Genomic DNA, 25502 nt, shown 5'->3' on the forward strand with positions numbered 1-25502 from the left:
AACACAAGTTGTCGCAGAGTCTGTGAGGGTAAGATCATTTCCTATTAAATGATCGAAGAAATCACCTAAGTTGTGGATTCACTTTAAATTTATTGTAACAATTGATGGTAAAAGATTGGGAGGTTAACAAAAAGAGTGGTTCAACTGAGACATTTCTGTTTAATATTTTATGTCTAGTTTTTTAGTGTAAATATCTCATCTGCTATTTATATTCCCAAAGTGGTTCTAAATTACCTTCTAGATCAAAGAACTATCTTTGACAATGATTTTTAAGCCCTGCTATTTATCAGGTTTTTAATATACAGTTTAAGATACTTCCTCTACAACATTTTCCCTGTTAATCATTTTCAATCCAATCACATGATCTCCAAATCTACTTAATCCTCCTAACATAAGCAAGCTTCATTCATTCACCCAACAAATACTTACTGAGCATCTATTGTCCAGCACTGGTATAGATCCTGGGGATAAAGGTCTTGCCCTCAATGAGGAGTTCAGGCAGGGAAGGTACTGGGTATGAAGGGATGGCAGAGACACTGCCACTCAAATGTATCTACAGTGGCTGGATGGTGATAAATGCTATAGAAAAAAACAGAGAAGGATAGAGTGATTCTAGGGTATGGTAAGGTATCATTTTCAATTGAGGATACCATAGAAGGCATCTTTGATAGGGTAATTTTGGAGCAGAAACCTGAAGAAGAAGGGGAGTAGCCAGTAGCTATATGACTATCTGGGAGAAGATGATTCCAGGCAGAGGGAACAAGAACAATGGCTCCAAAACAGGAATGTTTCTGGGCTGACTGAAGCACAGCCAAGAGACCAATGTGATAAAGCCAAGAGATCAGTATAAGAGTGAGCACTAGAAGATGTGTACATAAAAAACGTGTCTTATGGCATTTTTAGTTTAGAGGATTGATATATAAAGCCACTTAACAGATTTACTCAACTTTAAGACTCAAAGTTAAATAATGATCAAGGTGGAATATACCATACAGCCGATACTAGGCCTGCAGCAATCCATTACTGAAGCATAGGGAAAACGCCCTCCACAAGACATAAAATTCCAAAAGTTACACTTGTGAGAAAATTCCCATGGGCTGGTGGTCCCCAGGCTTGTGGAGAAGGAGAGAGATGCTGCCATAGAGTTGTCTAAGGAAGTTGTACAGAACTTCCAGCATCACATATCATCAATGATTCTGCCTCTATTTCTTTCTCTCTTTCTAAAAATTTCTATTCAGCTTACTGAAGAAAGTTTCTTTTTTTTTTTCTTTCTTTTTTTTTTTTGAGACAGTCTCACTCTGTTGCCCAGGCTGGAGTGCAATGGCGCGATCTCGGTTCACTGCAACCTCCGGCCTCCTGGGTTCAAGCAATTCTCCTGCCTTGGCCTCCTGAGTAGCTGGGACTACAGGAGCCGGCCACCACACCTGGCTGCCTTTTTTTTTTTTTTTTTTTTTTTTTTTTTGTATTTTTAGAAGAGACGGGGTTTTACCATGTTGGCTAGGATGATCTCCATCTCTTGACCTTGTGATCCACCAGGCTTGGCCTCCCAAAGGGCTGGGATTACAGGCATGAGCCACTGCACCCAGCCAAGAAAGTTTTTTAATAACAGAAAATAATGTAAAAGATGTGGTTTATTTAAAAAGCTTACTAAGGCATATCTATTTCATCAACTGTAGGCTATGTCTATTTATGGTGATTGTTTGCTAGTCTGCTTTGTTTTCCGTATTTAGCATTAAAAAAAAAGTTTTCATGATTTAAATTGTAATATGTTTTGTAACTACTTTTTAATGTAACAGTATGCTGTGAATATATGCCTATCATTAAATACACTAGATTTTTTTTTCAAAGATTTCCTATTCCAAGATCCCAGAGATGTGTTGTAGTGCAGAACTTACACTCGATTGAGGGTATTCTACATTCTCATGTAGAATACGGCTTGAATAATTGATTGTATACAAAGTAGTTTTCTAGTTTTTTCAAGTCAATCGAGAGTAAGTTCTGCACTCAGACTAAAAGCTGACACTCTGACTCACTCCACACATCATAGAGACACAACACAGGATACTCTTATGATCTCAATGGTCAACCTATACAACACATTCCTATTAAATGACTGAAGAAATCATCTAAGTTGTAGACTCAATGCAGATTTTTAGATTAATCCAAAAAAGAATCATTTGATCAAAGAGTTCAGCAATACAAAACAAGGGAAGAGAAAATAAATAATGTTTAATAGCAATGCAAAGACTAAATATGACTATAAAGACTTACGCATTACAAAGGTGTGGTAACTACTATAGCAAGAAACTTGTAAAAGCTCAGAAGCATGCTGTTTACCCGGGAAACATACTTTTTCCTTACTTCATTGTTTTCTCCGGTTTCCCTCTTCACTTTATGCAGTCCCACAAGCATCTTTAAAGGGTCGCATGTTGCTTTTGGAGTAGCATTTCAGTCCTACGAAAGAAGCAGCACATCATCACTTCATGAGAAAACATTTTAGGATGCTGAGTTATCCAATCTCATCAGTCTCCTTTCCTAATTCATTTTCACCAGAACTACACATAAACAGAAAAACCAGTGAGACAAGAAGGGTGAAAAGAGGATTTTGAAATACAAAGTAGAAATCTGAAACTATTAAAATTCCTAGTAGAAACTAGAGCATAGAAATAAAGCAAACTCAATGGTCTCTGATAACAGATCAGAACAAAATCTGTAATTTTCACGCTCTTTCCACCAAAGAGTTTCCACCTTTCTCTCTCAGCTAAGTTTGAGATAGCTTGGCAGAAATAATATTAACAGCTGTGTGGCTTTATAACTTCAAGGATGTCCTACTTTCTGACATTCTTCCATTCAGGTTTTCCTGGTACGGATTCTAGAGGTACAAAAGTGGCCCAGACTGTAAGTTCCAGGCCAAGGAACTGTTTTCATCTCTGTCTCTGACCATTACCCCTTTTTCATCATGGACACTTGCAGTGAATGAATCAGACAGTAACTATGTTTTTAACAGACAACCAGAGATGCTTCATTGGATCTTAAAATTACTTGGGGAACAGTTGAAAAATCACTGTTTTGAGTTCTTAGTTCTTTCTTGAATAATTCTCTTTGGTTGAGATGCCCATTAGCAGTAAAATGGTTCCAATGCGAGTATACCAGAAGGTCTCAGGAATTCCAACAGATGTCCAGGCATTGGTACACTAGACTAGTGTATCATGACTAGCACATCATAACTATGAGCATCCATGAATGTAAACAGGTTTGCCCCTCAAAAAAAAGAAAATTCCCTCATCAAAGTGGCTTCTAGTTATCTTAACACTAGCATCTTATGACTTTAACATAAACATACCTAGCTTTACATTGCATCAGGCATTGTTCTAAGAGCTTTAAGTACATTAATCCAATTCTTATAATGACCTTATGAGGTTGATCCTATATTCTAATAACCCAGATGAGGAAACTTGTTAGGTAAATTGCCCAAAGAAAAGCATTATGCACTATGCTGCTGTTCATAGTTAGGGGTCCCTGGGCAAATGTAATTGTGCAGTAACCTACAGTCTTATCCATCCATTTCACTTTTTCTATTTCTGTCCTAGTATGCCTAGTTAAAGCAGCTTAGTGTCTACTTAAATTAGCTCTTGAAAATCTTTCCTTATTAATAATTTACTGAAAAACAACTTCTAATTCTCCCTAATTTAAACCTCATCTTTGCTTATTTTTTAAAAGTTATCCTTTGGGAGACTGAGAAACAAGACTGCTTGAGACCAGGAGTTCAAGACCAACCCCGGGCACCATAGCAAGACCACAGTCTCTACAAAAGTTTAAAAAAAAAAAAAAAAAAAAAGCCAGCATGATGGCATGCACCCATAGTCCAAGCTACTTGATAGGCAGAGGCAGGAGGATCACTTGAGCCCAGGAGTTCAAGGCTACAGTGAGCTGTAATCATGCCATTGCACTTCAGCCTGGGCAACAGAACAAGACCCTATCTCTAAATAAATAAGTAATCCTATCAACCTCACACAGAGGAAACCTAATTTTGTGAAAGTCAAAAGCAATAATTATTTTAAGCTGAATACTTATATTTATCTACTACTTTAGCTTATTACATTTATTCCAAATATTTTTGTGCTTGCCAGATCCCTTCTAACTTTAAAATTGCAACAACCTTACTCAAGCAAGGCAGTAGTCCAGTTGACTGGTTGATTCAGATGATGCCAAAAGCTATGGGTTCAATCCCTGATAGACCAGTTAGCTTTGTTTGCTTCACATCTACAGATTTTTAGTCTGGACAGCATATTTTGGATCATAAGAAGAACCAGGTAGGAGCGTGGAAGACAATGTTTGCTGGAGCAACAAGTCTCCATAAAACAGCACTGACTGTGGGCCAGAAGCAACAGCCTCATTCATAAAGAAAAGCTTCATAAGAATTGGCAAAACACTTCTAGCTTTCTGAGTAAGAAGCTCTTCTCAGATCATTTGCCAGAATATAGCCTACAGCTCCTCCTTCAAAAAACAAAACAGATGAGATAAAAATTTTAAAAAATCAGCTTTTTGTTTTTGCACAGACTCTGCTTGACTGATCTGAATACAATTTTCTTATTTGTGACACCAGTGCCACTGACAGTATAAAAAAAAAAAAAAAAAAAAAAAAACATTTGAAATGATTTTAGAAAGTATCACAAAAATCTCTAGCAGTGCAGCATACAAAACCAACAGAAAAACATGACTGCAATTTCATAAGTATGCCTTAGATTCTTTTTTTTTTTTTAAAGAAGGGGTTTTACCATGTTGGTCAGGCTGGTCTTGAACTCCCAACCTCAGGTGATCTGCCCGCCTTGGCCTCCAAAGTGCTTGGATTATAGGCGTGAGCCACCATGCCTGGCCCATCTTAGATTCTTTTACAGTTCCTTTACACTTTCATAAAACCAAAAAATTATTCCATCTCCAAATAAAGTTACTTTAAACATGCTTTTTCAAATTAAATGAAGGAAACAATATCAAACCAATCTGGTCTGATAAATTGTAAAACAACCCCAGACCCATTCAAGGTAGAGAGAGGCTTTACCAGTTTCAACAAATAAAAATCAAACAGTGAAACTATATTCCTTAACTGTTAGTTTAGGGAGAAAACCACTTGGGATCATCAGTCTTCACATTTTCCTGTCCACAGTTGGAAAGAACTTCCCAATGTACTAATGCTACAAAGCACATGGGTTCCAACAGTCACAAGGTAACCATGACAGCAAAGCCACAGTTATCTGTGAGATCACAGAAACTATATGATGTAATTTTATAAAATGGAAATAAAATTCACATAACGTACTATTAGCCATTTTTAAATATACAATTCAGTGGCATTTTAGCACATTCACAATGTTGTGCCACCATTACATTTACATAGTTCCAAAATATTTTCATCACCTCAAAATGAACCCTGAACTCATTAAGCAGTCACTCCTATTCCTCCTCCACCTCCTCCTTCAACTCCTCCAACTCCTGACAACTACTAATATGCTTTATGTCTCTATAAATTTACCTCTTGTGGATATATAATATAAATGCAATCAAACAGTATGTGACCTTTTGGGTTGGCTTTCTTTCACTTTGCATGTTTCAAAGTTCATCTACACTGTAGCATGCATCAGCACTTCGTTCCTTTTATGGCTGAAAAGTATTCTACTGTATAGATGTACATCTTGCTTATCTACTCATTCACCGATAGACATTTGGGTTGTTTGTATTTTTTGGCTATTGTAAATAGTGTTGCCAAGAACAACTCGTGTACAAGTATTTGTTTGAATACCTGTTTTCAATTACTGGACATATAACTAGGAGTGGAATTGCTGGGTCATATGTTAATTCTATATGGAACTTTTAAACTACTAAACTGTTTTCCACAGTGACTTCACCCTTTCACATTCCCACCAGCAAAGTATAAGATTCCAATTTCTCCACATCCTTATCAATCCTTGTAATTTTCTGGTTTCATTTTGTTTTTAAAACAGCCATCTTAGTGGGTGTGAAATGGTATGTCATTGTGGCTTTGATTTGCATTTTCTTAATGACCAACGACCCTGGAAATATTTTCATATGTTTGTCGGCCATTTGCACATCTTTAGAAAATGTCTACTCAAGTCCCTTGCCCATATTTTAATTGGGTTATCTGTTCTGTTGTTCACTTGTTAAGAGTTTTTTTTGTTGGCAGATTTGCAAATATCTTCTCCCATTCTGCAGGTTGTCTTTCCACTTACTTGACAGTGTCCTTTGATGCAAAATTTTAAAATTTGATGCAGTCCAACTTATTTTTCTTTTATTGCTTGTGCTTTTGGTGTCATTTCTAAGAATCCATTACCAAATCCAAGGTCATGAAGATTTACCCTTATGTTTTCTTCTAAGAATTTATAGATTTACCTCTTAGAATTAGGTCTTTGATCCATTTTGAGTTAACTTTAGTATGTGTGGGGTCCAACTTCATTCTTTTGCATGTAGATATCCAGTTTTACCTGCACCATTTGTTAAAGAGATTATCCTTTCCCCAATGAATCATCTTGGCACTATTCTCAAGATCACAGATGTATGGGTTCATTTCTGGACTCAGTTTTATTCCACTAATCTACATGTCTATTCTTATGCCTGTACCTATTTTGATTATTATAGCTTTGTAGTATCTTTTGAAATTGGGAAGCACGAATACACAAATTTTGTTTTTCTTTTTCAAGACTGTTTTGACTATTCAGGGTCCCTTGCAATTCTATATGAATTTTAGGATCAACTTTCCCATTTCTGCAAAAATAGCTACTAGAATTTTGGTCAAGATTGCACTGAATCTTTAGATTCCTTTGAGTAGTACTGCCATCTTTATAATACTAAGTCTTCTAATCCATGGATGTCTTTCCATTCTATGAGTAATTTTAAGGTTATCTTAAAACATCTTTGATAAGGTGATACACTAACTTCTTTAGTTATCTGTATCTCCATGGTAATTTACTAATATCCTGGAGTACATCACAAATGTGAAATTTATACTTGCCATTGGTAATCCAAAATTCATACTCTAGAGAATGAGTGTATATTATGTAGCATCTTACTGTTTTGTTTGCTTTGGGCTATGAAAAAGGTCAGAACTTAAGGATTTTCATTTTCCTGATTTATAATTAAGTTCCATTATCTTCAGTTCCCAGTAGAGGAATAGAGATGCATGAAGCTTATTTATTTGTTCACTGATAAGAGTTAAGCTGTTTAGCAGACTTCACAGAATGGTATCAGGAACTCCTTTTCATGTAGCTCAAATCCCCCCAAATTGATTATGTAACATTAGCTACTCTGCCAAAGATTTTGCTCATAGAAGCTTGAGAGTCAGAGCTTAAAGTATCAACTATAATTGGACAGGGTGTTGGGTAGGGAGGAAGGTTTTTAAAAGTCTTTTCTCTAAAAATTTTTGGCTGAAGTCTGTGAGAGCACAATCTCTTAACATTATAAAGGGCTGGATACGATCTGCTTTTTGCTCACCCATCAAAATTAGAACTGAAGATAAGACAATAACCCAGGAAAAATCTCTGTGGAGTTTTCTAGCAATTTCAAGGAAAGTATATAGTCCCCTAAAATAAAAGTCATTTGAAACCAGTAGATTATGAGTCTGAGTGAGGGGCAGTGATTGTCTCAGTTGTGATGTTAGGTGTCAACTTTTCAAAGCTTCAGTTTGCACCTCCTCTCAATGTATAAGCTACATGAAACTCATAGTCCAAGGTGATCCAGCAACATCAGAAAGGATCTGAAGAACAAAACTGGGCCAGGCACAGTGGCTCACACTTGTAATCCCAGTACTTTGGGAGGCCAAGGCGGGTGGATCGCCTGAGGTCAGAAGTTTGAGACCAGCCTGGTCAACATGGTGAAACCCTGTCTCTACTAAAAATACAAAAATTAGCCTGGCACCTATAATTCCAGCTACACAGGAGGCTGAGGCAGAAGAATTTCTTGAACCCAGGAGGCGACGGTTGCAGTGAGCTGAGATCGTGCCATTGCACTCCAGCCTGGGCAACAAGAGTAAAACTCCATCTCGAAAAAAAAAAAAGAAAGAAAGAAAGAAAAATAATCAAACTGTTCATAAATACTTTCAATCAGAAAATGCCATTTGCTGTTGACATCAACTAACACCAAATCCTGGGAAAAAGAAATCCAATTCCATGTATTTTGTCATCTACAACGAAACTAAAAGCAATAAAAACATCATCTGGCAGGTGCCCAGGGTCAGTGCTTTGGCAGAGCATGTTAGCTAATGTAAAGTTTGAAGTTCCAAATCAACGTTTATTTTTCATTTTTAGCAGAAAGTTTAAGTTGAAGAGGGCAAGGGAAAAAAAACAGGCCTACGCAAGAAATGGGCGCCAGAAAGCAACCAGGTAAAAAGCTGATGCAGTAACGCAATAGATGGACAACAGTCCAGTGACAAAGAGAACTGGGTTAGGATGGACATAGGTAAACCCTTGCTGGCTAAGTCTGATGCCAAGTAATCAGCACAGTGAGCAAGGCTGGTTAGCATAACACCCATGGGAGACTCACTCTCATGGCATGAGTTTTGCCACAATTCTTTTGGAACTGGAAAGCCCTTCTAACATGGCAGGTGGAGAGGATTTCCTATTCTTTGGACTTACCACTGCCTAATAAGGGTCCTATCTTCAAGGCCCACACAATTTCCCATCTTCTAAGAGTGTTTTCGACAAGCTAACTGAGTGATTGTACTTCTCCCTTTGCATTTCCTCAGCTTTAGTTGCACTCAGTTAACCTGAACTCTGTGTGAAGATTCAGAGGTCAAAAGAAATATAAAAAATAAACATAAATTTAAAAAACACCAAACAAAGATTCAGAGGATGGATTGGATAAAGAGCCAGTGTCCGAGGAAACAGGATAAAGGCCACATTCTCTTTGGTTGGTGGTGGCACAGAGGAAAATGAACTCTACGAGGAATGAGATGAGGTAGGAAGTACTGTGCCCTGTCTGTCACAGAAAGAGGCATCCTGGGCCTCTCAAACCCAGAACTCAGAATTCCTGCTCTTGGGTAGTATGTTCAATACCTGAATGTATGATAGCCACTTGAGTCTGTGGGATTTTTTTGTTTTCCAGTTACCAAATATGTCCCCCAACCCCACCCTTAAGAGTCTGCTTCTTTTCTTTTTTTTAATGTAGCTCATGTTGGAAAAGCAGTCAGAGAAGTGCTTTAAGAGTATATCCTAGTACTCCTCAGCCTGAAACCTCCGCAGAAGGGAACCCAGATAAGGCACTTCAGGGACATTTGCTGTAAGGCTGGCTGGGGGGAGGAAGTGCCCCGCCTCACTCTCAGTATAGTCAAGGCTCAGCGTTTTGAGTAACCTCTCTGTCTCGAAACAACTGCTGTGATTTGATCCAATGTGGTAGTGGCTCTCTTGGTCTCTAATTGGGTGCCCTGAACCCTCTCAATGCTTAGCTCTTTTTTTCTTTCTGTGAAGGGAGTTTTTAGTTAATTTGCAGGCCTGCTCTTCTGTGCCCAAAAGCTGAACTCTTGAGGCGTCCGCCTGGGACTTGGCGGGCCCACTTTAGTTTTGTTTTCTGTTCTCTTTGTGGTGGTCTGAGTTATAAGCACCTGGAAACAAGCCCTTAACTGCAGGGCAAATGCTTGCTTCACAAGCCCTGCTAGACAGGAAAAAGGAAGAAGAAAGCACACTAGAGTTTATGACGTAGCTACAAACTATCCCCAGTTTTTAAATAGCCAAAATCTGGACACTTCCTACATATCTGTCAGCATAAGAATAGATTTTAAAAACTGATATTCATACAATAGAATACTACTCAGCAAGAAAAAAGTAAGTTTCTGATACACACGTCATGGATGAATCTCAAAAGTATGGTGAGCAAAAGAACTTAGATATAAAATAAATGATTCTGTTTCTGTGGAGTTCTAGAGAAGACTAAATTAATTTATGGTGGTAAAAATCACAACAGAAATTACCTTTGAATGGTGAAGACCGACAAGAGAGATCAAGAGGAGGGAACTTTTCTAGGGTGGCAAAAATGTTCTACATACTGATTGAGGATAGTGTTTACAGGAGTATAAATATTTGACAAAAAACTAATATAAACTAACCAGACAAGGAGGGGTGTACTTGTAGTATCAGTTGCTTGAGAGGCTGAGGCCAGAGGACTGCTGAAGCCCAGGAAGTTAAGGTCAGCCTGGACAACACAGCAAGACCCTATCTCTTACAAAAGAAACAAACGTATTGAACTATACACTTTTTTTTAAATGGCACAAACATTTTTTTTTTTAATGGCACAAAGCCAGTTTTCCATCATGTTACATTTACATGGCTAATATTTTGAGGAAAAGATGTATTTTTAAAGTATTTGATGTACTCAAATATATCTCTTTAAACAAACATAGATAAATCTTTTTAGTGTATAAATTTATATTAATGAGTTCAACTAATTCTTAATACTCAATTACACATTCTCTCAAATTTCTCTTATCCTTCCCTCCATGTTAAATATTTTAAGCATGCTTTAAAAGCAGAAGTATAGTGTAGGGGATGGAAAGATTAATTTGATTTTTTTAAGTGTGGGGAAAAAAAACTCCCCGAATTATAAGAGCAACGTATTTTTCATTATAAACTGGAAAATACAAAGAAGTAGAGGTTACAGTGAGGGGAGGCTGGGAACGGTGGCTCAGGCCTGGGATTACATTTTGGGAGGCCAAGGTGGGCAGATGACTTGAGGCCAGGAATTCAAGACTAGCCTGGTCAACATGGTGAAGCTCCGTCTCTACTAAAAATACAAAAATTAGCTGGATGTTGGGGCAATGCTTTTAGTCCCAGCCACTTGGGAAACTGAGACAGGAGAATACTTGAACTAGGGAGGCAGAGGTTGCAGGGATGAGAGATTGTGCCACTGTAACTCCAGCCTGGGCAACAGAGCAACACCCCGTCTCAGAAAAAAGAAAAAAAAAAGTAAAAAAAGATTATAGTGGCGGGAAACGTTCATATAACCCAAAAATATCCACTACCAAAAGATAAGCACTGTCAACATTCTGATGCACACACACAATTTTAACCATACTGGAATCATACTGCACATATTGGTATTTTTTTCACTTAAATATAGTAGGTCTGATAAACATCTCTCATGTTATTAATTACTCTTTGCATCTTTTATTACTACTGAGGTTAAACATTTTCATGTGATTACTGACCATTCATACTTCTTTGTGGGACAGCTTGGCAATTTAAAAAATAATACCAATTTTTTCCTTATTATAATATACTTATTGTAGATATATGGAAAATACAGAAGAGTATAAAACTATAGAGGAAAAAAATTCACATAATTCAAATCACAGAAACAATCATTGCTGCTAATTTTTACTTTGCACTTTTTTTATAGCATTGATATTCTGGATAAATCTGTTTTAGAGTATATGTTTTTTCACCTAGCATCATTACATAAGCATTTTCCCTACAACATTAAAATCTTTTTAAATATTAATTTTTGTTTCATTTTGTTTAATTTTGTTAGCTGCATAGATGTACCATCACTTAGCAATTATCCAGTGTCAGGCATTTGAATGTGTTTGTTTTTTATTTATTCTATAACATCTTTGTAAATAAATTATTGTCTTCACCCATGATTACTTCCTTAGGATAGACTACCAGAATTTGAATGCTGGGTCAAAGAGTATGAAAGTTTTAAGGGCCCATATTGCTGAACTGCACTGAGTATTGCACCACTATGCATTCCACAAGAAGTATATAAGAATGCCTATACTTCACCCTTGCTAGCATTAAATTCTGTTTCTCATACACAGTCCTTACTCCTTATATATTCCCCACCACAACCCCCGCTCCACAATACACACAAAAATATACTTCACTAATTTGATACACGAAAAATGACATCTTACAACTTTAAATGCATTTTTTAAAACTAATTGAATGAGTAGTCTTTCATCTGGTTAAACCACCTAGCATTCCTCTTCTGTAAAGAGTCAGCTAAATTCCTTGAATGTCTGATACTTTTCAAAAGTAACCAAAAACTATTTGAGAACTTCTTGTTCATCATAAATAATGAACTTAGAGGTACTTCTCTCCTCTTAAAATGACTAATATAAAAGACTACTTATTAAAATATATGATTAAAAATATAAAAGTAATAATAAGTTCACAGCAGCACAGGATAAACAGGAAAGATACCATCAGAATAGCATGAGGACTTCTGGACCAAAGGAAGGGAAAATGCCATCATGACTGACTGAATGATAGCAGTACTAAGACATAAAGGAAATTTCAATTTGAACCAAGCAAAAGAAGGAAACTCTAAAAATGTGAATATAACCATAGAACCCTGGGGGGAAACAAACTCAAATTCAGAGAAAGGGGAAGCTGGTTGTAGAAGTAGAAGTGAGCCCAGAACTGTCAGGAGGATAATTAGAGGCTTATGAAACAGCTGCATCCTCCAGTGTTCTCAGAAAGGCTAAGCTGTGAGAACAGCTCTGAATAATAAGGTGGAAGATCAGCTGTGGGGGAACGGCCCACATAGGTGCTAGGACTACAGAATGAAGAAACAGCACCACAAATGACAATGCACACACCCATCCAGAAGGCAGCTGACTGAAACCCTGGAGGCATATCCCTGGTACTTAGCAGGACCAGGGCTCCTGTACTCTCAATTTACTTCTGAAAGAATAATAATTCCCGCTTGTGCTGAGAGAAACCACTACAGTTACCACTCTGATCACACAACCAGAGTTCTCAATCCTGGATGCACATCAGAATCACCTGCTACGCTTTTTTTTTTTTTTTTTTTTTTTTTTTTTGAGAAGGAGTTTCGCTCTTGTTACCCAGGCTGGAGTGCAATGGCGCGATCTCGGCTCACCGCAACCTCCGCCTCCTGGGTTCAGGCAATTCTCCTGCCTCAGCCTCCTGAGGAGCTGGGATTACAGGCACGTGCCACCATGCCCCGCTAATTTTTTGTATTTTTAGTAGAGACGGGGTTTCACCCTGTTGACCAGGTTGGTCTCGATCTCTCGACCTCGTGATCCACCCGCCTCGGCCTCCCAAAGTGCTGGGATTACAGGCTTGAGCCACCACGCCCGGCACCTGCTAAGCTTTTTTTAGAAATACCAGTTGCCTGGGCCCCATCAAAATCCAATTGAATCAGTATTTATAGAGGGAATAGGGGTCCAGGCATTTGTATTTAAATGCCATCCAGGTAACTTAAAGTGCCCTTAGGTAATAATGAATAAAAATAACAAAGGAAGCATAAAATAATTGTAGCATTCTCTGAAAGATCCATGAAGATACCATTTCAAAGATCTATGGAGATACTAAGGGAGAGGAACAATACTAAAAAGTTATTAGTGGGGAATAAAAGAACAAGACTACAATTTTTTTTTTTTTTTTTTTTAAGTAGAGACGGGGTTTCACCATGTTGGCCAGGCTGGTCTCAAACACCTGACCTTAAGTGATCCACCCATCTAAGCTTCCCGAAGTGCTGAGATTAAAGGCGTGAGCCACTGTGCCCGGCCAAAAAAAAATTTTTAATCCTTCAACAGAGGTCTGAATAGCAAAAGGAGCATAACCAATGACACAAGTAGTGATTCGGAAGATCAGACTGATGAATTCTCCCAAACCGAGAAACAGGAAATATAAGAGGGGAAAGGAGGATAAATCTAGATGATCCAGTATGTATCTAACTTTTTTTTTAAAGGAGAGGATAGAGGAAAGGAAATTACCAAAGAAATAATAGGACCAAACAGCCCTGAGTTAAAGAGAGATCTGAGCACTAGGTTGAAAGGGTCTGCCAAGTTTATATGGTATATAAAAATATTGAGAAAAAAAAACTACCTAAAGACAACTTGATGAAATTTTAAAATTACAAAATAAAATTGAAATCTAGGAACATGCTACAGTTAGGAAGCATGCTAATTGTAACAAAAGGAAAACTGGATTTGCACCAGACTTCTCGTCTGTAATTTCAGATGCTAAAACACAAATGAAGCATTTTCTACAAAGTTGGAAAAATAGTTTTAAGCATAGACTTTCATATCTCCCTAAAACTATTACTTAAGTATGAAGGCAAAATAAAGTTATTTGGGGATATGCAACTGCTCCATGAAGTTCACCACTGTGTACTTTGGGGGTAAGGAGGAAAAGACTCAAAGGTATACTGTAGGAAATTAAATCTGAATCCAAGAAATACAAGAGGACTTGGGATACAGAAAGCAGTGCTGAACAAAGAAATAGGTTTAGTTAAAGCTCCATTCCACAATTATTGATAAAATAGATGTTAGGTGAAGTGCAATTGCTAATTACTGAAGCAAAAAGATGTAATGCAGAAAATTAATCAGAAACTTTGAAAAATAGCTGGGAGTAGGAAAGAGTAGCAGACACAAAATCTTTTCTTATTTGTGGAAGAGCCACAGATGCCTTAAATTTTGATGCTTACAGAGAAAATTAGATTCAAATAAAAGGATGACTTCCTCCAGGAACTGGAAGGATGGTGCTAAATGGAGGTGAGCTCAACATGCAATGAATTAGTCCACAGCTATGTCACATATCACATTGCAAACAGAGATGGGTGTTTAAATATTTTATCCTAAGTGCAATGGAAAGTCATTTAAAAGTTTTAAGCAGAGGAGTAACATAATTGACTTATGTTTCCAAAAAGATCACTTTGGCTGAAATGTAGAATGGATGGGATTGAGTAGCAGCTGAGAGAGAAGGCAGAAGGCTACTGCAGAAGTCCTGAGCTATGGTGACAGTGGCCCACATTAGGGTGCTGGCAGTGAAGATGGGTTCCCTCTGTGTTACAGGTAGAATCAATAGGCCTTCTGGTGGATTAGCCATGAGGGACAGAGTTGTTAAGGATGACTTCCAGGTTCCTGACTTTAACAACTAAGTCCATGAAGGTTTTTTACCCTAAGATGAAGAAGACCAGAAAATAAACACACCAGCAAGCTGTCAAAAAAATATTAAGTACCCTTTCAGTGCTTGAGCTCTAGACTAACTTCATTTATATTCTAGATCCTGTACATGTGTATGTGCTGTGAATGCCAAAGGCAATCACATAACTTCTCATCTTCTCTACCAAGTAACAATCCTCAAGCACAATTTTTTTTTTTTTTTTTTTTTTTTGAGACAGAGTTTCTCTCTTGTTACCCAGGCCGGAGTGCAATGGCGCGATCTCGGCTCACCACAACCTCCGCCTCCTGGGTTCAGGCAATTCTCCTGCCTCAGCCTCCTGAGTAGCTGGGATTACAGGCACGCGCCACCACGCCCAGCTAATTTTTTGTATTTTTAGTAAAGACAGGGTTTCACCATGTTGACCAGGATGGTCTCGATCTCTTGACCTCATGATCCACCTGCCTCAAGCACATATTTTTATGCATATTTAACATTGTAGAAGTAATGTTTCAGAGGCCCATTAGACACAATTCATCTTTCAATGCCTCTAATGAAGTCCACCTTTAAATGATGGCCAAATATCAAGTCTAAAACCCAGGTCCATTGCATGAAGTAAAACTGGCAAATAAGGAATCTAATAAAATATACAACATCTCATAACTATTTATTATTAACATTTCCTAAAGATAATTATTTTGATCGGGTAGCGACTAATACATGTAATAACACTAAAAATTCACTGCATAACCAAAGGCTTTCAAAACTCTTTTTTTATTTCTGTTGGAGACAGAGTCTTGCTCTGTCGCCCAGGCTAAAGTACAGTGGTGCGATCTTGGCTCACTGCAACCTCCGTCTCCTGGATTCAAGCCATTCTTAAGCCTCAGCCTCCCAAGTAGCTGGGATTACAGGCATGCCCCACCATGTCCAGCTAATTTTTGTATTTTTAGTAGAGATGGGGTTTTTGCCATGTTGCCCAGACTAGTCTTGAACTCCTGAGCTCAGGTGATCTACCCACCTTGGCCTCTCAAAGTACTAGGATTAAAGGTGTGAGCCACCACGCTCATACCTTTATGAGGTAACTCTTTAGACATCACATCAGGGTGTATGTATGTGTGCAGTCACATTTCTATACCCTGGAAATGAGAGCCCTCTCCCCCACATCTGTCCAGCTGTGGTAGAGCTTCCCAAAGACCACAATGCAGGGCTTCAGCTCTCCACTAACTCTGCAGTTGAATGACTTCCTATAAAAACAAAATCAGGCATCACTAAGAGCAAAAGCAAGTGCATCTCTTGGGGAGGCAGTCACTGACCGTTAATATAACTTTTCTCTACGGTCATTGTGAGTCAAAGACAAACATAAGAATCACATTCTCCAGTTTCCAACTTAGACTGTTCCAAATTCAGCTCCTCTTAGAAACAGTACATGGATAATTACTTTTAAAAGTTCTTGAGTGGAGAGAAGTAAAAGAGAAAAGCTTTTTACTCTCTATACTTCTGTATCTTTCGGATGGTACAAGCATTAATATATGCACTGTGTATTACTTATGTAATTTTAAAAAGAAAAAAGGAAAGTCTATTAAATAAAAATCTCTTCTCAAACCTTTGTAACAGAAATTAGTTATGAGAAAATTGCACTTGCTTCATAATGTTTTAATTACTGAATAAGGAATGCCTATTACCTAATTACTTAAGAAGGAATACAGCTGTTGATCAAATAAATGAATTTATAAACATTTGGGTACTTACAGGGTGCCAAGCAGCATGCTATCCTAGACTCTCTCCTTTCCTCGGGCCACTCACTTTCCTTGCTGATCTCTTCTTCTCCAACTGCTTCAAGTACCATCTTACATGCCAACTATCCCCAAAGCCAGCTTTCTCTCACCACAGAGCAAGCTGCCCACTAGATGTCTGCTCTTGGATGGCCCACTACCCACCAAGTTCAACATGTCCCAAACCAGAATCATCATCTCCCTTAGACCTGACCCATCCACTATGTTGCCCATCTCAGTGTATACCCAAGTGCCCAACCCCTCACCTTCCACCAGTATCCAACAATTGCCAATTCTCCACCTCCTAAATCTTCAATCTGTCTGTTGTTCCCTACAGTTATGTATTTTCGCAAAGGACTAGTCCTTCTTATCAAGACCTCAGCCTCGAAGCTCTCTGCAATCCATTTTCCTCATTGTTCCAGTTTTAATCTTTCTCACTAAAAATCTGATTGATTGCTCTCATCCTGAAAAGTTTTTGGGAGCCCTTCATAAAACCCTCAGCATCAAATCTAGGGATGTTATGATCTGTATCTAAGCCTTTATCACCCACCTCTCCAGCCCCATCCTCCACCATGCTAACCATCACTCTCTCCTGAGCTCCATCCCACCCCCTATACTGCATGCTCTCACTAGCTATGCCTAATTACCTTAGGGTCCTGGATTCAAGCATTCACTTGCCTCGTGGTTTTTCCCCTATTTGGTACACTTTTCTTCCTCCATGTACTTCCTCTCCCATCGCTTGACTTGGTACACTATTACTGGTCCTTTAGGTTTCAGCTTAAACACTTCTTTCTTTAATAAGCTTTCCCTAACTACCCTTGCTTCTCCCCACTCCAAATACTGGGTTGATTATCCTTCTGCTTGCCATTCTGTTTTACCCCTCTCATGGAACCTAACATGTTGAATTGTTAACTTCTTTTTATTCCTCTATATCTTCACTAGACTGTAAATTACTTGAGGTGAAGGATTCTATCTGCCACTCTTCTCTATGGAAGGCATTTACATCAATAAATATTGGTATATGAATGCCAGCTTACAGAATAAGCATTACTGGACAAAACATTTACTTTCTGAAGCCATTTCAATAGAACACAGACCTATTTTTAAGGCTAAATACCCACATTCCAGAGGAAATAATACTAATGTTGGTGTTAGGAAGCCTGTCTTCAAGATGTTGTTATCACGTGTGTAGCCTTGGACAAGTCAGTTGACCTGTTTGTTTCTCCATTTATAAAATGAGGGAGCTGAATTAGTTCATTAAGTTCTCTTTCATTTATAAAATTCTATAATAGTAAACACAGTAAGGCATCATTGTCAAATTATTTTCAAGAGAAGCCCAATTTAATTTAGTGTATCAATAAACTGCTACCATTTATCAAAATAATCAAAACTGGGTAGAAGAAACTAAACTCTATCAGCTAGAAGCATGAGTTCTAGATCAAACCTTCCCAAGTTCTTGTTTTAGTCACGCTATTCACTAGCTGATGTTATCTTGGCTGTGCTACATAATAACTAGTATTATCATCACAGAGTTACTCAACTTTCATAGCACCAGTTTCTTCATTTGTAAAACAGAAATAGCAATAGTGCCTTTCACACAGAACTACTGAGGATTAAATGATATGATACGTATAAAATGTTTAACATAGTATGTCTAGCAGAGTAAATGATCAATAAATACTATTATCATTCTAAACTATCACCAAAGAGTTCTTATATAGACAAGGATGAGAGAAATTATAATAGCATCAGAGTAGTCACTGTTGAGAATGCACTTTCTTGCATACTTGTAAAATCTCTTTTCAATTACAAATATTAAAAATTATAAAGACAAACAGAAAACAAGCTTACTCATTCCCATTACCCAAAATTAGCCACTTATTGAAAACACTAAAAACACTTTCAGAAAGATGGCTATTGTCAAGTTTATGGATTGTATCATCATTGCCTGACTCCTACTCCTTCCTTCTGCATGCATTTTTGTACTTCCTAAGGGGTTCTTTAGCAATGGTCAGTGGATGATAAACTTCAGTCTTTGAAAAAAGTCATTGCACTCACACTCTTGAATGATAGTTAGCTTGAGATCTAGTTATATTTTAACTTGATATCACATTTTTGAATGATAGTTTATTCTCAGCTGACAGTTTTTTTTTTCCTCAAAGCACTTTGTTTCATTGTCTTTCAGCCCTGATTGCTGCTGTTGAAGAGTTTTCTATAAGTCATAGTGATTATAGTCAAGATTCATTGTAATTCTTATATGAGAACTCTTGGAATGTTGCTACTCTTTCCTTCTCTTTATTCTTTTCCTATCTCTACTCAAAACCCTCCAATGGCTTCCCTTTCAGAGTAGGGCTAAAAGCCCTGCCTGATCTATCTTCTTCACTCCCATTACTCTATAACCTCATCTCTTCTCTTCTCCCCTTGATTATTCCACATGTGGTGACATAGTTTTGCTCTGTGTCACCACCCAAATCTCATCTCGAACTGTAATCCCCACATGTCAAAAGGAGGGACCGGGTGGGAGGTAACTGAATATGTGGGTGGTTTCTCCATGCTGTTCTCATGATAGTGAGAGGGAGTTCTCAGAAGACCTGATTATTTAAAAGTGGCAGTTTCTGGCCAGGTGCGGTGGCTCAAGCCTGTAATCCCAGCACTTTGGGAGGCCGAGGCGGGTGGATCACGAGGTCAAGAGATCGAGACCATCCTGGTCAACATGGTGAAACCCCGTCTCTACTAAAATACAAAAAAAATTAGCTGGACATGGTGGCGTGTTCCTGTAATCCCAGCTACTCAGGAGGCTGAGGCAGGAGAATTGCCTGAACCCAGGAGGCGGAGGTTGCGGTGAGCCGAGATCGCGCCATTGCACTCCAGCCTGGGTAACAAGAGTGAAACTCCATCTCAAAAAAAAAAAAAAAAAAGTGGCAGTTTCCCCTGAGCTCTCTCTCCTGCAGCTTTGTGTAGATGGTGCCTGCCTCCCCTCCTTCCACAATGACTAAGTTTCCTGAGGCCTCCTCAGCCATGCAAAACTGTGAATTAATAAACCACTTTTGTTTATAAATTACTCATTCTCAGGTAGTATCTTTATAGCAGTATAAGAATGAAAACATGCTCCTGACTTGAGGCCTTTCACTTACTATTCATTCTGCTTTGAATGAATAACAGGAATCAATCATTATCCCAGGAATCCACACTTGCTCCCTTTATCTTCCTCAGAACTCTGCTTAAATATTACTGTTTAAAGAGGCCTCCCCTGACTATACCATCCAAAGTAGCAGTCAGACGCCCATTCTATCATTCTCTATTCCTTTATTCTGCTCTATTTTTCTTTACAGCATGTATTACTACTTGACACATTATATTTGTTTATAATATGTCTTACCTTCTGTGTTAGGCAGGCTCTAAGATGGCCCCTAATGATCTCTGCCTCCTGGTATTCATGCTTTTGAGTGTGGACCTGACTCACTTCTAACAAATACAGCAGCTATGATGAAATGTCACTTCCAAGATTAAGTCATATAAAAACCATGACTTCCATCCTAGGTTCTCTCTCTTACTTTCTCTTGGATCATGCCCCAAGGGGAAGCCAATACCAAGTCATGAGGCATCCCTATAGATCGGTACTTACGGTGACTTACTTATAGCCATATGAGTAAACTTAGTAGTGGATCCATCCCTGTCCTCAATCAATCCTTTAGAAGAGACTGCAAGCCGGGCACGGTGGCTCAAGCCTGTAATCCCAGCACTTTGGGAGGCCGAGGCGGGTGGATCACGAGGTCAAGAGATCGAGACCATCCCGGTCAACATAGTGAAACCCCGTCTCAACTAAAAATACAAAAAATTAGCTGGGCATGGTGGCACGTGCCTGTAATCCTAGCTACTCAGGAGGCTGAGGCAGGAGAATTGCCTGAACCCAGGAGGCGGAGGTTGCGGTGAGCCGAGATCGAGCCATTGCACTCCAGCCTGGGTAACAAGAGCGAAACTCCGTCTCAAAAAAAAAAAAAAAAAGAAGAGACTGCAACTCCAACCTACAGCTTGACTGCAATCTCATGAGAGACTGTGAGCCAGAGGCATCCATTAAGCCCTGGTCAGATTCCCAAGCCATTCCTGTTACCTAATAAGTATTTGTTGTTTTAAGACGCTAACTACTTCGAGTCATTTATTATGTAGGAATAATTAATATACTTTCATGTGTAAAATATAAAATATCATCGGATGTATTAAGAGATACACCACTCTATATCCACTGTGATGATATAACCAGCCTTTTAAAATCATTTGGAGTAAAGCAAGGGCCTCCTTTATTTTATTTATTTTTGAGACAGTGTCTCACCCTATTGCCCAGGCTGGAACGCAATGGCACGATCTCAGATCACTGCAACCTCCACCTCCTGGGCTCAAGTGATCCTGCCCACTTTAGCCTTCCAGGACTATAGGCACATGCCACCATACCTGGCTAATTTTTGTATTTTTTGTACAGATGGGGTTTTGCCACATTGCCCAGGCTAATCTCGAACTCTTTGCCTTAAGCAATCCACCCACCTTGGCCTCCCAAAGTGGTGGGATTGCAGGTGTGAGCCACCATGCCCAGCCTTTGACTGTAGAGCCACTCATTCATGAATTTGAAATCTCTATAACAGTAGTGACTTTTTGCTTAATACTATCATCCCTTTTGCCTAGAAAAGTGACAGGCACACAACTGTCACTTAGTAAATATCAGCTAAATAAATACATGGTTAAAAATTATATACTATAATGTTTATTACAAATTTAGAAAATGAAAAGATCCTGAGAGGATTCCCTGGGCAATACTAAAATTTACTTGAAAGGCAACACACTGGTGGTGCATAGGCAGAACCCGGCCTGCAGAAGACAAATATTAGCTAGCCAGAATGGTATTGTGAAAAAAACTGCAATGACAGGTAGGGCCCAAAACTTTGCCATATGTAATTACCACTCTTGCCTTATAACTAACAAATTCCTACCTTTATATTATATGGCTATGAGACCTGGTCTATAATCATTCTCCATCACTAGAGGTGTTGCAAAATAGGCTGCAGGCATTTTCATACTATAAGAGTGGATATCCTAAATTATCTTTAAAGTGCCTTTGAATTTCAGGACTCTATAATTTCATTTATTTGTGTGTATTTTGCAATTATTTAATACTTAGATGTTACATTGGACATTTAGAAACATTTTTAAAGAATCAGCACAATTTTAGATATGCCAATTAATGGAATCTAACAAATATTCTTTTGTTTTCTTTTTTTGAAACAGGATCTCACCCTATCACTCTCAGCTGGAATACAATGGTGCAGTCATTGCTTCCACGGCAGCCTCAAACTCCTGGGACCAAGTGATGCTCCCACTACGGCCTCTCAAATAGCTGGAACTACAGGTGTTCACACCATGTCCAGTTAATTTTTTTTTTTTGGTAGAGACAGAGTCTCACTCTGTTGCCCAGGCTGGTCTCAACTCCTGGGCTCAAGCAATCCTCCTGCCTCAGCCTCCCAAATGGCTGGGATTACAGGCATGAGCCACAGCATTCAGCACAAATATTTTGATTGTACTACCATTTTCAATAATTACCAGGTCATTGGTAAATGATAAATTTTTCAGGTGTGTTGCCTAATGTAACTATGCCTCCCATTTCAAGTTCATGAATGAGTGGCTCCAAAGTCACAGTCAAACAGAGAGAAAAATAACCGGACTCCTTGTTTTACTCCAAATTTGAATTTAAAGTGCTAGTTACATTATCGAACTCATTACAGAGTAGTGTCTCCCTCAGTACATCTCATTTTATTTATAAAGAAGGGATCTGTCTTCCTTTTGGGTAAGATGCCAAGGATGTGGTCTCATTGTATTAATAAAAGGTTTGGCTATGCCTACCAAACATTTGAAAATGTGTCCTTTTCCTTTCAGCAGCTTTAACAATGTTATTTAAGACTGTCACTTTTTTTTTTTTTTAAATATAATCCAAGGTGCTAATAAAAGCTCTTTGCCCCTAGATTACAAACGCCACAGAGATATGATCCTGTCTAACTTGGTTCATGGCCATATTCCAAATGCTTAGCAGAGGCCTGACAAATAGTAGTGGTCAATAAAAGATTGTTGAATACATGGATATACACTAATTTGAATTATGTAAGTATTCACTTCTATTCTAGCTGTAGTTTCAACAAAAAGAAACCTAGAGACTAACGACTAATAATAACTCCAAACATTGGGGCAACATTAAAATAAGAGGCTTTCAAGATAACCAATTTGAAAGGAAAGCATTCATGTTTGACAAAGTTCCATTATGGTTGTTAGAAAATCTGCTTAGTCCGTAGTCACAACAATGAATTTTATTAAAAGTCACTAAAACTCCACAGTCTTCCTTTAAAAAGACTGTAAGTCTAAAGAGAAGTAAAGGACTATAAAGTCAAAAGAAAAGCAAGAGTTTTGTTATTGAATGCTGATTATGTGCCAGGTACTATGCTTGGCACCTCTCACATTTCTTATTTTATCTATCTATCTATTTATTTATTTATTTATTTATTTATTTATTTATTTATTATTTCAGCCAATATAACAGAATAGATTTTATGTTTTTTAGAGACAGGGTCTCACTATGTCGCCCACGCTGGAATACAGTGGCTGTTCATAGGCACAATCCCACTACTGATCTGCATGGGAGTTTTGAACTGCTTCATTTCTGACCTGGACAGGTTCACTCCTCCTTAGGCAATCTACAGGTTCCCTGCTCCTGAGAGGTCACCATATTGATGCCAAGCTCAGTGTGGACACCCAACTGGCATGGTGCACTACAGCCTGAACTCCTGGGCTAATGTGATCCTCCCACCTCAGCCTCCTGAGTAGCTGGGACAACAGGCACATGCTACTGCACCTCATAACTTATTTCATTTAATCCTCACAAACACTGTATGAAGCAGAATCTGTGTTACCTCTGTGACTGATGAGAAAACAGATGCAGAGAAGTGAAGGCACCTGCCTTAGGTCATACAGCTACTAGTGTTCAGTAGGAAGGCAGGTATTTCAATCCAAGCTACTGCTCTTAACCATTTGGCTACACTGGCAGGGCCAGTTTCTTCAGTCATAAAAACTCCAGGGCAGCTTCAAGGTCTAAATGAGCTTGTGGGAAAGTGGCTACGGGGACTCAACTAATCAGTTACCATCTCCCTGCCTCCTCTCCCACTTTCTTCATCTGGGGGCCTCCCATCCTGGCTCCTTAGGCAACTCTGTTGTAGTTTGGGACAATAAGCAGTGACCCTATAATCTGCTTCCTCCCTACCTACAAGTTTGGGGAGCTTTAGGATATTTTAAACAATTTGTGATGTTGTTTGATGAGGGCCACTGAAAAGGAAGTAAGTATGTTGCTCAATTACAAAGTAACTGGGGAAGTTCAACACATTGCCTCAGGTCATAGAGCTAGCAACTGATGGAGCTGAGATTTGAACTCCAACTTTTTCCCCCATGCAGTGTTCCTTCCACAACTGAAAGAGGAGTTGAAAAAATTCAAGGTCAGTAATCCACATAGAAAGAGATGATCAATGAGCAGAAGTCACAACAAATCTTAAAAATATGTAGAAGTAGATGAGAAATGCTGCCAGAGAAAGGCAGATTCAGAATGCCACAAATTTTGCAGAAGCAGGATTATGACAGCATCTCTAAAAAGGTGGTGCACTACACCACGTTAGTACCGGATTGGAAAGGGTGGCTGGATCAATTTTTTAAATCTCTTCTTACAAAGATGCAATAATTATGATAGAAATGGTTACATTTTTCTTTCTTAATAATTCAGCAAGCGCAGAGCACAAGTACCATATGAAAGCTGTGGTTACGGCCGGGTGCACTGGCTCATGCCTGTAATTCCAGCACTTTGGGAGGTTGGGTGGGTAGGGGGTGGATCACCTGTGGTCAGGAGTTCAAGACCAGCCTGACCAACATGGTGAAACCCCGTCTCTACTAAAAATACAAAAATTAGCTGGGCATGGTGGTGGGCGCCTATAATCCCAACTCCTTGGGAGGTTGAGGCAGGAAAATCACTTGAACTCAAGAGGCTGAGGTTGCAGTGAGCCATGATCGTGCCACTGCACTCCAGCCTGGGTGACAAAACGAGACATTATCTCAAAAAAGAAAGAAAGAAAGTGGTGGTTACATAAAGGATCGATAGAATATATATATATAGCAGGTTTGGAATATATGTGTGTGTATATGTATACACATACATGTATATACATATGTATATATGTATTTGTGTATATGTATCTACACATGTATGACACATGTGTGTATATATGTTTATATATGTATATATTCAAAACCTACAAAATTTTTTGTATGGGCCATCAATAAAATTAAAGCATGAATCTAAAAAAATGCACTTTTGAGCAATCAGAAAAATTCAAATATAGACTATTAGATGATATTAAAGAACTATTGTTATTTAGGGTTATGTTAATGGCACTCTAATTTTTTTTTTTAAGATCTAATATTCAAGCCTGGTGAGGTGGCATGCACCTATGAACCCAGCTACTCAGGAGGCTGAGGCTGGAGAACCGCTTGAGCCCAGGAGTTCAAGACCAGCCTGGGGAACACAGCAAGTCTTCATCTTTAAAAAAAAAAAAAAAAAAAAAGGATCTACAATTCAATTACTATTAAAACATCCAAGTCATTTCATTTTCAATCTGGACTGAATTTGGGCATTGTTGCTTATTTTTTACTGAAAACAGAGCAGCTGAATTATTGAATTATTATCAGTGTCGAAGCTTTGGGGGTTTTGCTGTTGTCTTTATCCTCTGATTCGGATTTCTGA

General features: G+C 38.5%; 1 protein-coding gene across 7 annotated transcripts in view; it reads right to left on the reverse strand.

Annotated features, from left to right (window-relative positions):
* Positions 1–25502, reverse strand: part of ZHX3 (zinc fingers and homeoboxes 3) — a 183562-nt gene that overhangs the window by 132772 nt on the left and 25288 nt on the right. For 5 of the 7 annotated variants that reach the window (XR_012519355.1, XM_074406535.1, XM_074406539.1 and 2 more), the window contains exons 2-3: positions 2351–2454; positions 430–579 (exon numbers count right to left, since the gene is read on the reverse strand). The gene's annotated coding sequence lies outside the window, so the exon portion shown is untranslated. The remainder of the gene's footprint in view (positions 1–429; positions 580–2350; positions 2455–25502) is intronic. The other 2 variants (XM_074406537.1, XM_074406536.1) reach the window with 2 other exon arrangements.

This window comes from Saimiri boliviensis, chromosome 9, assembly GCF_048565385.1.
Source record: "Saimiri boliviensis isolate mSaiBol1 chromosome 9, mSaiBol1.pri, whole genome shotgun sequence".
Taxonomy (NCBI): domain Eukaryota; kingdom Metazoa; phylum Chordata; class Mammalia; order Primates; family Cebidae; genus Saimiri; species Saimiri boliviensis.